This window comes from Amblyraja radiata, chromosome 1 (assembly GCF_010909765.2).
Source record: "Amblyraja radiata isolate CabotCenter1 chromosome 1, sAmbRad1.1.pri, whole genome shotgun sequence".
NCBI classification, from domain to species: domain Eukaryota; kingdom Metazoa; phylum Chordata; class Chondrichthyes; order Rajiformes; family Rajidae; genus Amblyraja; species Amblyraja radiata.
Genome location: NC_045956.1, coordinates 150,850,877 through 150,861,530, shown reverse-complemented (window position 1 = coordinate 150,861,530; position 10,654 = coordinate 150,850,877). Strand labels below are relative to the sequence as shown.

The window sequence follows — 10,654 nt, the reverse complement described above, 5'->3', positions numbered from 1 at the left end:
CCTTTTCCGGGGTTACGTCCGAGCTCGCGTGTCCCTAGAAAAGGAACACGCAGTGTCCATGGGGACTGTGGAGGTCTTCTGTGCACGCTGGTCACCACAGGAGGTTGAATATATTATCAATAAGAATGTTAATATTTTAATTTGATAATTTTGTTTAAGTGTTAAGAGCGAACACGTGGTGTCCATGGGGACTTTGGAGGCTTTCCATGAATACTGGTCGCCGTTGAAGGTCGAGTGTTTTGTTGATAAACGGAACACTCGACCTTCAACGGCCATTCGTGGGTCCAGTTGACGTTGATGTTATTAATTTGACGATCATTTGTTTGTAAACTGTCAGCATAGGCAGTCTTTGATTGTGTTAATACTCTATGTTTATGTTTATTTTTTGAATAAAAGTAGTTTCATAATTAAAAAAAAAAGAAAAAAAAGAGTGGGGCCAAGAAAACTGAAGATAGACACAAAATGCTGGAGTAACTCAGCGGGACCGGCAGCATCTCTGGAGAGAAGCAATGGGTGACGTTTCGGGTCAAGACCCTTCTTTCAGACTGAAGTAGAGTCTCGACACGAAACGTCACCCATTGCTTCTCTCCAGAGATGTTGCCGGTCCCACTGAGTTACTCCGGCATTTTGCGTCCATCTTCAAATGACGTCACGCGCTCCAGACGAATGAAGTCACGCGCGACCTTCGGGGGACCGTCGAGGCTCAACGCGACCACGAGGTCGTGTAATTTGCATGCCAAGGACATGTAAGTGGGACAGGGGCTTAAGTCTAGATCCCAGATCAGTGTCGCAGATAAGAATTGTATGAGTACCTCTTCAATGGACAGAATGAATGAGATTTCTGCAGAGGACCTCCAAAGAAGTGTAAAATGCATGAAGTTGATTGGATTACTGCAAAAGCATTGTACATATTGTAAATAATGTTGCTAGACAGTTAGCATGCTGTTTGTTGATTAGCCAAAGTGTTAAGCCCTGGCAGGGTTGTTTTGAATTCCATGGTAAATGTTGCATTAATCAAGTTAAGTTAGCTTCTTCCAGATGCTTCTCCTAGAAACAATATATGGGAGATTCTGTTATTGGTTTGGGAACTGTCAATAATGTATTGCTGTAATTAACATGTTTGATTGGATTGTAAAGAGACCACCCCCATGTAGTTCGACTCCTCAAGGTTCGGTGACCTATAAAAGGCAGCTCCCACAAGTTCCTTTGTCGATCTTCTGGAAGAGCGCTTGGGACTGCATGACCTTTTGGAGTGTGTCTGCTTGCACGAGGCTGAAGGATTTAGCCAGGCAGAGACAAGAATGAAACCCACGGTGGTTTAGGTATCATACAGGGGAATTTGCTGTTCAATCTAAAAGTAAAGATTAGTTGTTCAAATGCTTGACGGTGCATTTTTGACTGAACTAGACTGGGGGGGAAGCTTAGAAGAGCGTATTTACAGGGGGAGATACAGAATACAGAACATAGTTCTCTGCATTGTACTTTAATACTCAGTATTAAAGATGTAATGCATTTGGATAGCAGTAATAGGATTGGTCCAAGACACCATGAATTTACGAAGGGGAAATCCTGCTTGACTAATCTTCTGGAATTTTTTGAGGATGTGACAAGTAAAATGGATGAAGGAGAGCCAGTGGATGTAGTGTATCTGGACATTTGTTAAGCCTTTGATAAGGTCCCACACAGGATAATAGTGGGCAAAATTAGAGCACATGATATTGGGGGCAGGGTATTGACATGGATAAAAAAAATGGTTGGCAGACAGGAAACAAAGAGTAGGGATTAAAAGGTCCCTTTCAGAATGGCAGGCAGTGACTAGTTGGGTGCCGCATTGCTCAGTAGTGGGACCGCAGCTATTTACAATATATATCACTGATTTAGATGAAATAATTAAAAGTAACATTAGCAAATTTGTAGATGCAACAGAGTTGGGTGCCAGTGTGGACTGTGAAGAGGATGCTATGAGGATGCAGGGTGACTTGGACAGGTTGGGTGAATGGGCAGATGCATGGCAGATGCGGTCTAATGTGCGTAAATGAGAGGTTTTCCACTTTGGTAGCAAGAACAGGAAGGCAAATTATTATCTCAATTGTGTCAAGTTAGGAAAAGGGCAAGTACAACGAGATCTGGGTGTCCTTGTACATTAGTCACTGAAACTATGCATGCAGGTACAGCAGGCAGTGAAGAAAGCTAATGGCATGTTGGCCTTCATAGCAAGAGGAGTAGAGCAGAGGAGCAAAGAGGTCCATCTGCAGTTGTACAGGGTGCTGGTGAGACTGCACCTGGAATATTTTGTGCAGTTTTGGTCTCCTCATTTGAGAAAGGACATTCTTGAGGGAGTGCAGCGTAGGTTCACGAGGTTAATTCTCAGGATAGCGGGACTGTCATATGATGAAAGAATGGAACAACTGGTCTGGTATTCACTGGAATCTAGAAGGATGAGAGTATATCTTACCGAAACATTTAAAATTATTAAGGGATTGGACAAGCTAGATGCAGGAAACATGTTGGGGTAGTCCAAAACTAGGGGCCACAGTTTCAGAATAAGGGGTAGACCATTTAGAACTGATAAATAAATTTATTCCGACTGACTTCTGACTAAATTTCCACCCTGCGAAGCCTTGAGCAATTTCCCAACAGAACAATTTCCAATCCTGTGGAAAAGCAGTTTGAAGCAATAAGCTTTGCTCTTTTAAAAAGAACAAGCTTAGTTATCATGTTATAGTTGGCTTGTACTAACGTAATAAACAAAGCAGCTGTGACTGACTGTATGCTGCAATCACATTGAAGTGGGTGTACCTGTTTTATGAGTAATTTTACAAGAGTAAATTGAAGCGTGTTTATCACATGTATCCAGCACATTTATAAATCACCTCCATATTCTCTCATATGTTAGCTGTTTTACTTTGCATAAATGTCACTTTATTTGCTAGATATTTTCACTTTTATTTCAAAGTACAACGTGAAGGGTAGCTGCCCCAGCACCGACCCTTGGGGAACTCCACAAGTCACTGGCAGCCAACCTGAAAAGCATCCTTTATTGCCATTCTTTGAGTTCTGCCATCTAAACAACCTGCTATTCATGCTAGTATTAGACCTTTGATACTGTGGGTTCTCATCTTACTTAGCAGCCTAATGTGTGGCACCATATCAAGTGTCAGAGGTGATGGGGAGAAGGTAGGATAATGGGGATAGGAGGAGAGTTAGATCTGCCATGATTGAATGTGTAAGGAAGGAAGTTTTGAATGAAGGAACTGCAGATGCTGGTTTAAACTGAAGTTAGACACAAAAAGATGGAGTAACTCAGCAGGACAGGCAGCATCCCTGGAGAGATGGAGTGGGTGATGTTTCGGGTCGAGATTCTGGTTAGGGATAAGGGAAACGATAAGGGATAAGGCCCGCGTGAACCAACCTGATCTCCCGGTTGCTGGACACATTAATTGTCCTTCCCATTCCTTCACAGACCCTTCTAACCTCGGTCTCCATTGTCAGAGGGAGGCTAAATGAAAATTGGAGGAACAGTATCAAATATTTTGCTTGGGCAGCTTATAGCTCAGTGGTATGAATATTGATTTCTCTTACTTCTGGTCGCCCCGGCATTCCCTCTCTCACTATTTGTCCCCCACCCAAGTCACACTAGCTTCTGATTTTCACCCTACATACAGCTTACAATGGCCTGTTTCCTTGCTCATCATTACATTTTTGCATATCTTTCATTCATTGTTTTTTATCTATCCACATCACCATCCACATCTCTCGTTTCCCTTTTCCCTAACCAGTCTGAAAAAGGGCCTAGACCTGAAATGTCACCCATTCCTTCGCTCCAGAGATTCTGCCTGTCTCTCTGAGTTACTGCAACTTTTTGTGTCTAGCCATGATTGAATGGTGGAGTAGACTTGATGGGCCAAATGGGCTAATTCTACTCCTATTCCTTATGACATGAAAGTAGAAATAGTTGATGCTATTGATTGAACAAAAGTACAGTTCATGGAAATCAACAAAGCTGCAGGTGCTGGAAACCTAAAATAAAACAGGAAGTGCTACCCAAATGAAAAAGATCTGAAACACTAGAAAAATATCTGAAAGACTTTTGTACATGATTCCTGACTTTGAGTGCTTCAGCAAATCTGGGTTATTCGTAAAATCTCCAAATGCATCAAACATCTAAAACATTTTTTTGTAGAAAATAACAATTTTTTTCTGTAAAAGTAAATGTTTTCTGACAATTTTTCTAACTAAATGGTCTAGCTCTAATTTTCACATCTAATTTCCGGATTCCGAATGTTTGAGCAAAGATTACAAACCTATAATTGCTCCCCAATAATTTTCTTTCTTTTTGTTTCACAGATAATGTGCCTCGATTAATTTTGTTTCTATTCATAGTTCAATGAGTCAAATAACACATTACAGTTCTATTTACAGTTAAAATGATCCCGTTTTCAATGGCAAATGGTTTTGTGATAACTAATTGCTGAAATTGTAGACTAAAGATCTTAATCACAATTTCTATACTCAAATCTACTGTTAGCAAATAAACTCATCCTCACTATATTTTATTATGCTCCAGGGGCAACTAAAACATGTGTGTTTATATGTCACAGTAATTACTGGCTAAATTTCAAATGAAAAATGACACCTCATTACATTACGATGAAACTTCTTCATCATACTTGAAACTCTGAATAATGCATGGTAACTCTGAATAACGCATTATTAAAAAGTGTTCTGAAGGATCAGCCTTTGAGATTTTTTAGGGCTCTGCCACTGTACTGACTCACCTTAACCAAAACAGCAAAAGAAGGCTAAAGGTTGAGATTTATTAAGGTTGAGGTTCATCTTGAATTCGGGTCATAGAAAGAATCTTATTTGATCAATTGGGTATGAAATAATCTGACTGCACAATTGATTACATCAGATATAAAATGTATTTATTTACAAAATCTCCTAACCATGGCATATAGAATAATTATTGAGAGGGGTTATAAAATAATCATGAAGAAAATGATGCATGTTCAATATATAATTGACAAAATGCTGACTTTTTATTTTCCGGAGATGGTTTCCACTTGTTGGAGTGACCATAGTGACAACATGTTTTTTAGTAATTGGAGAAGGTTTTTTTTGTAAATCCTCTGGCGGATAAGATAAGGAAGTGGGGATTAGTTAGGGCTCTGCGGAAAATCCTCCAGCCTCTAAGTCAGAGCATTGCGAGTGCATGTCTGTGAAACAAATAAGTAGTTGACTCAATCCGGCAACCCAGAGCTGCACTGTGGAAGGATTGCACAGTTCTCTTTGTCATCTTTTGGTGGAGGATTTTAAATGGGGCGTTAAACGCCTGATGACGAGACAGAGTACAGTAAGGATATAAAGAACATAATGACATGGAGTCAGAACAATAACCTCTCCCTCAATGTCTGCAAGACAAAGAACTTCAGGAAACACCGTGGACTACGTGCCCCAATTAGCATCAATGGTGCGGGTGTGGAAATGTTTGAGAGCTTCAAGTTACTTAATATTACTAATGATTTGACATGGATCAACCAGGAAGGCACTTCAACGCTTCTACGAACTTTGGAGACCGAATATTCGGCATGTCTCCAGTGATTTCCAAACCTCTATAGATGCGCCATAGAAAGCATACAATCGGGTTGCCTGACAAGTGATCCCACAGTCCTATTTCAAAGCGGAACCATGAGGTTACGTAGCCAAAGAACAATTTTCAATTCATGTTCTAGGAAATTCAAAAATGTCAGATACTCAAATATCCTCCTTGATCTTTTGTGTGATTTCAGCAAAAAATGATCCTCTATAATCCATGAACTTACTTAATCAAGAGAATGGAAGATTTATGCATTCAAGTTGTCCATGAAAATTTGAATTTTATATCTGAAATGTGACACGATAAAAGCCTAGATCATATACTTCATCATAATAATTCTGGGGAATATGTGTGTTGATAAAAAACAGAACATCTCAACGCTAAGGCAGTTGTGTTAGTATAGCTCTTGCCTCTCAATCTTGATCTTGGGTGCCAGCAATGTGAATTTTGCATGTTTTAATTGTGACTACGTGGGTTTCTTCAGGATATCCAGGACAAGGGGTCACAGCTTAAGGATAAGGGGGAAATCCTTTAAAACCGAGATGAGAAAAACTTTTTTCACACAGAGAGTGGTGAATCTCTGGAACTCTCTGCCACAGAGGGTAGTTGAGGCCAGTTCATTGGCTATATTTAAGAGGGAGTTAGATGTGGCCCTTGTGGCTAAGGGGATCAGAGGGTATGGAGAGAAGGCAGGTACGGGATACTGAGTTGGATGATCAGCCATGATCATATTGAATGGCGGTGCAGGCTCGAAGGGCCGAATGGCCTACTCCTGCACCTAATTTCTATGTTTCTATGTTTCTATATTCCAGTTTTTCAACAAAAAAAAAGGCATTATTACAGACGGCGAGTTGTGAAAGATAGATCTTCTAGATATGCTGGGAAGCATCCTCAGTGATGTGACCTGGGTCATCGGATGTGCAAACTCAGTACAGACAGCACATGTTGTCAGGATCGAACCCGGGTCTCTGGCATTGTAAGGTAGCAACACTACCGCTGTGCCACCGTGGGGCATTTTTTGGGGACCCCTGTACTATGTCAGTGAAGGCCAAGTACTATGCTGACCACTGGGCTCTTGTTGAAGACATCCAGTGAGAAAGATGTTCCACAGCCAAACCACGTAATTCCAAGCATGATGTAGAAACAAGAAACTGCAGATGCTGGTTTACCAAAAAAGACACAAAGTTATGGAGCAACTCTGTGGGCCAGGGAGCATCTCTGGAGGACATGGATAGATGTGGCCCTTGTGGCTAAAGGGATCAGGGGGTATGGAGAGAAGGCAGGATACTGAGTTGGATGATCAGCCATGATCATATTGAATGGCGGTGCAGGCTCGAAGGGCCGAATGGCCTAGTCCTGCGCCTAATTTCTATGTTTCTATGTTTCTATATTCCAGTTTTTCAACAAAAAAAAAGGCATTATTACAGACGGCGAGGTGTGAAATATACATCTTCTAGATGCGCTGGGAAGCATCCTCAGTGATGTGACCTGGGGTCATCGGATGTTTCGGGTCTCACAACATCAGACACCTTCACCCAGGCGACCCAGCTGGGGTTGATCAAGCCCTGACTTGCATCCCAGCAGCAACTGCCCACGGATCAGTCCTCTTAATCCAAAGCCATCTAGTGGCTTTCTCTGCGGCTTTGCTTGCGGATTGAATGGCCCTCTTCTTTGCCAGCCCCGTAATGCCCAACTGGTTGAGGACTTTGCAGAGTGAGCGTCCTGCAAAGCCTCTACAGACCACCTCATAGTATGTCTTCCAGTCGCTGTCCTGGCACATCTCCACCAGTTCCTGGTACTTTGTGCGTTTCCTCTCAATAGCCTCTTCAATACGCTCTTCCCAGGGCACTGTCAGCTCCAGAATGATCAGCTGTTTTGTCCCTTCGGAGGTGATGATCATGTCAGGCTGGTGTGATGTTGCTGTGATGTGCTGTGGAAATGTCAGCTGTTTGCCCAGATCGACGTGCAGCTGCCAGTCAGTGGCTGTGTAGAGGAGGCCCGTCCTTGTTTTTGGTTGTGATCGGGGCTTCTTGATTGAATTATTTGCGGCGTGGTGGTGTTTGTTGTTACCAATGGCAGTGGCTATGCTGTCAGCAACCACTTTGAGCAACTGGTCATGGCGCCACTGGTAGCGACCTTCCCCAAGGGACTTTGGGCAGCTGCTGAGGAGATGTTCTAATGATCCTCTTCCAGAGCAAAGTGGGCAGGAAGGTGTCTCGCTCTTGCCCCAGATGTGGAGGTTTACTGGGCTTGATAGGGCATCGTAGACAGCTTGGATAAGGAACCGGACACGCTGGAAGTCTGCCTGCATGATGTTTGACCAGGTAATCCAGTGCTGCGGTATGCTCTCCCACCTTGTCCACGCTCCCTGCTGCCTGAGCCCCACCGTCCTGCTCACACGCTCTTCCTCCACACCTGCTCGGGCCTCTTCCTGGATTAGATGGTGTCTCTCCTTGCCCCGGGACTTGCCAACCAGTGTTTTAGCGAAGTATCCCAAACCCGCTCTGCCAGTTGCCATGACTCCCACCAATGCATTTTGCCTTAGGCGTGATTCTGCCACCTCCACTGCTTTCTCTGCCCTCCATTTCCTCCCTGTTCTCACCTCGATGCCAGCCGATGACACATTCTGGACCCTGGAGTCCCTGTACTGCAGAACTTCTCTTGTTCGCGCCACCATAAACTCTTCCGTGAGGCCACTGAATGGGAGCTGCAAGATGTTACTGGTCCCATACAGTGCAGCACTGTTGAGGCTGCGGGGGAGGCCAAGCCATCTGCGGAGAAAGCCGCTGATCTTCCTTTCAAGGGACTCAACCGTGGTCAATGGAACAACGTAAGCCAGCAGAGGCCACAGAACTCGGGGCAGGATGGAATGCTGATAGATCCAGGCCTTGAATCTGCCTGGCAGACCTGACTTGTCGACTTTGGTGAGCCAGGCTTCAAGGTCTTTGATGGACTTTTGAATGGCAGCAGAATCTTTCAGATATGCGTCAAAAACCTTCCCCAAACTCTTGACAGGTTGCTCAGTGATGGAGGGAATGGCAGTTCCGGAAAGTAAAAAGTGGAATCTGTCAGTCACCTTCCCCTTCTTCAGCACCATGGACCTTGACTTTGTTGGCTTGAAACTCATCCTTGCCCAGGTTTCTCAAGACCTTGTAGGATCCACCTCCTTCCTGGGACCGATGTTGTGGTGATGGTAAGGCCAGAGAAAGGTTGAACAAGTTAGGGCTTTATTCTTTGGAGCGCAGAAGGTTAAGGGGGGACTTGATAGAGGTTTTTTAAATGATGAGAGGGATAGACAGAGTTGACGTGGAAAAGCTTTTCCCACTGAGAGTAGGGACGATTCAAACAAGGGGACATGACTTGAGAATTAAGGGACTGAAGTTTAGGGGTAACATGAGGGGGAACTTCTTTACTCAGAGAGTGATAGCTGTGTGGAATGAGCTTCCAGTGAAGGTGGTGGAGGCAGGTTCGTTTTTATCATTTAAAAATAAATTGGATAGTTATATGGATGGGAAAGGAATGGAGGGTTATGGTCTGAGCGCAGGTATATGGGACTAGGGGAGATTATGTGTTCGGCACGAACTAGAAGGGTCGAGATGGCCTGTTTCCATGCTGTAATTGTTATATGGTTATATGGTTATATGGTTATATGGTCATCCATAAAAGCTGTTATTGGGGGCTGTCGTACACCAGACTTGGTTAGGGGGCCTCTGCATTCCACCTCGGCTGACTTGGCCACCATGTTCATGGCAAGAGCAAAAAAAATAACAGAAATGGTGCAGCCCATTATTATTCCTTTTCCAAGCCGATGCCAGTCTGATGTTTCTGACCCAGAAGTCACCCTCAGCCTGAAATTATGGTAATAATCCAGGATCAGGACCTTGATCTTGCTGGGAACAAGGTGTCGGTGTAGTGTAAGCTCAACCAGTCTGTGCTATATGGACCCATAGGCATTGGCGAGGTCCAACCACAGAACAACTAGGTCGCCTCTGTTTTCATGGGCTTCGCTGATGAGCTGCAGTGTGCTCCAAGCAGCCGGGAACTCCTGGAATCCCACCCTTCTGCACTGAGGGGTCGATGTAGCTGTTTTTGAGGAGAAACTCAGTTAATCTTCGGGAGACAATGCTGAAAAACACCTCCAGGAATATATCAAACATTACAACTATGTTTAAGAAGGAACTGCAGATACTGGAAAATCGAAGGGCCAATCAAACATTTTGTTTGATTGGTCCTTACCCTTAACAACTTTTTGTTTGACTCCTACCCTAATCTATTTTCTATTCTAATAAAGGTAATTCTAATCTCCATGGTTGTTTTGAATAAGACTCATGCCTGTAGGGAAATTTCGACTGAACCCAGCTGAAATTCATATGAGGAACCTTCATTCGGAGTACATTGGAAATCACCACGTGACTGTGGAGGTAATTGACTGTATGATAGCGTTGATCATAGTATGGGAAGGATTGTATTACAGGATAGTAATAGTGAACAGAGAGAGGCATTTTGTTGACAGTGGATGATAGGAATACATGGCAAAGCATCAGTGGAAGTATGGATTGCTAACTTACTTCATCCCAGGTTCTCTTAGGAATTATATGTTCTGCTATGGATCAAGTACAGAGGGATTGGCAACACAGATGGAGGGGATTCGCGCCCACAAAAACTCGGGAGGTGAAGACTCATCAGATGGGAATCATGAAGCTACGCCCACGAAAACACGGGAAGCTTGATGAGATTCTGGGAAGATACATCAGCATCTTGTTGTTAATACGTTTGACATAATGTAACAGTCACCAATGTACATTTGGTTATCATAAATTATGGTCATCACATGATAAAAGGGAGGAATGTAAATAATGGCAATAACAGAGCGGTAATAGCACCAACATTTAGTAAAAGATTCATGCATTGTTAGGCCATTTTGGTCAAGTCTGTGTTTTTGCAGATACAAGACAAGCTGTTGAATGGTGCCAGTAAAGGGCCTGTCCCACTTACGTGTCCTTGGCACGCAAATTACGCAACCTCGTAGTCATGTTGAGGCGCACGGGCATCGTA

At 43.4% G+C, this 10,654-nt stretch overlaps 1 pseudogene; it reads right to left on the bottom strand.

The window, feature by feature from the left end:
* Positions 1-7,120: 7,120 nt before the first annotated feature.
* LOC116984607 lies at positions 7,121-9,756 on the bottom strand (annotated as a pseudogene).
* Positions 9,757-10,654: the final 898 nt, after the last annotated feature.